Source organism: Danio aesculapii, chromosome 14, assembly GCF_903798145.1.
Source record: "Danio aesculapii chromosome 14, fDanAes4.1, whole genome shotgun sequence".
Taxonomy (NCBI): domain Eukaryota; kingdom Metazoa; phylum Chordata; class Actinopteri; order Cypriniformes; family Danionidae; genus Danio; species Danio aesculapii.
The window spans coordinates 879,920-882,419 of record NC_079448.1 but is presented as its reverse complement, the minus strand read 5'-3'; the positions used below and the strand labels follow the sequence as shown (position 1 = coordinate 882,419).

The 2,500-nt window shown below is 44.6% G+C and overlaps 1 protein-coding gene across 2 annotated transcripts in view; it reads left to right on the top strand.

Moving 5' to 3' along the window:
* The window catches only part of afg2a (AFG2 AAA ATPase homolog A), a 58,138-nt gene that overhangs the window by 44,146 nt on the left and 11,492 nt on the right, over positions 1-2,500 (top strand). The window lies entirely within an intron of this gene.

Genomic DNA, 2,500 nt, shown 5'->3' with positions numbered 1-2,500 from the left:
TGTGTGTGTGTGTGTGTGTGTGTGTGTGTGTGTGTGTGTGTTACTGAAAGTGAGCATAATGTAAGATCCAGCCAGTGTTTATTATTCACAGCAAACTCTCTTCCTCTCTGAGCTTCTGGGATATTAATTACGTTTCTTATACCTAAAGTGGAAATGCACCTTCAGCACGCATGCAAACACACAAACACACACAAACACACACTGGGCAATTATTCTGTCAACAAGCCAAGATCTCAAATGAGGAGCAACGGTGTTATAAAAGCACCTTTAACACACACACACACACACACACGCACACACTCGGAGCAGATCCTCCAGGACAGGAAGTGTGTGTGTGTGTGTGTGTGTGCGCGCTGCTGAGTGATGAATGTTCTGCTGCCGCCGCCAGAGAGAGAAGGAGAAATAAAACATGTCGACTCCTGCAGCACCGCAGCACTTCTCTAACTCTCTCAGCCTGCAGAGACATCCTGCAACACACACACACACACACATGCATATTTAGTACATAAATGCACATATATAAACACACACACATATACTCATACACACACACACACGTAAACATATAGTACAAAAATGCACATACATACACACACACACACACATAATCATATAGTACCTAAATGCACAAACACACGTTCATATACTCACACACATACATACACACCCACACATATATTACCTAAATACACACACACACACACAAACATATAGTACACAAATGCACAGACATTTATACGTACATTTACTCACACATATATCCACATGCTCTCCACCCCCCCTCCCCCTGTCAGCGTTGGTCTCTTCCTCAGGATGTGAGTAAGTGATGGGCAGCAGCTCAAACCATTAGCTGTGGCCGGCAGGGGGGCAGGGGGGTCACACACAGATGTGTTGCGATGACTTCCTCCTGTCTTCCTGGAGTTGTTTTCTCTGTCTGCTCTTTCACCTGCTCTCTATTGATTCAGTGTTTCCCTGCCAGACACACACACACACACACACACACACACACACACACACAGCCTCAGCTGCTGCTTTTGGACGCTCGTATTGTTATTGTTCATCATCTGTTACGTCTTCTGCTTCCTCTCGAGAGCTTTGACTGCACAAACAACTAAATATCCTGATGATATCCGCAGCGGACACACACTCCGCCTTCATCATGATCATCATATCAGTCTGCCAGATCCCCACAGGATCATATCAGCTCTCTTAATTCTCAACATCTCAGACTTTTAGAACTTTGCATTGGAGGAGGGGGGGGGGGGGGGGTTGTCCTAGTTGCTTTGGGACATTTTTCAAAACAGACTCAACATCCTCTAAACCAGGCGGTGTCCAAACTCGGTCCTGGAGGGCCGGTGTCCTGCTGATTGTAGCTCCAACTCGCTTCAACTAAACTCTCCAGGACACCGGCCCTCCAGGACCAAGTTTGGACACCCCTGATCTAAACTGTGAGTGCAAATCTCAAAACTGTGTGCTGGAACTTCAGAACTTTATTGCCTGTCTGCATGTATTTACTCACCCAAAACATTTGATTCCTGCTTCAGCACCTAGTTATTATGGTGTCAGTAATATGGCCAAGGCCACCGAAACAGAAAGTGTGTTTGTGTGAGCCTCGCTGGTCTAAATGATCAGGTGTTTTCTCAACCGAAGGTTTAAAAAGAGCTGATGTTTGGTGAGTGAACAGTACATAGAGAAATAAATCAATGAACATTTGTATTTATACTGTATGTTTGTTTGTTTACTAGTGTATGACATGCAAAGTGCACTCTTGCTTGTCCAATTACTGTATTGTATATTTCATATTTCATATTACACACACAAAACACCCTCAAAATACCACACAGACGCGTGTTTACCACGTCTCCTTCTCATTCGGTCGAAACCCGAAATACTGCCAAGCTGCAGAGGTTGTGTTCGAGACCAGGTCACTCTTACATCACCTCTCTCTCTCTCTCCTCCTCCACACTGTCCTGTGATGACAATCACGCACACACATTTATAGGCATTAAATAAATAACATTTAAAGGGCACATAGTTTACCTCTTTTTTCTGATTTAATATTAATATTCTGGCTCTTCTGAGTGTGCCAGTTTAGCTTCAGTTTAAAACACACTTCAGATTGTTTATTATAATGTGTTAAAAAGTGTCATGTTGGGGGCGTGTCCACAGCTCGCTGATTTAGGGGTGTGTTGCTTCACATGTAAATTAGTTTCGGCTTCCCGCCCAACGTAACAAGGGGGCGGGGCCATGAGCTCACCCGCTCTGTGTTTGCAACACAGACAGGCAGATTGAAAGGAGGAGGAGATGATCAGCATTCAGTCGTACATGTACGACTCTGACACAGACCAAGCAGAGAGTACAAAATCATTTGTGTCTTTGTGCAGTTTTACAGCCAACTGTGTGCTAGTTTCAAGTGCTGATCTTGTACACAGAAACTAATAACCACACACACTGAATTAACTTTGACTGAGGCACCGGATGCGCCGCTCGAAGCTGCGAC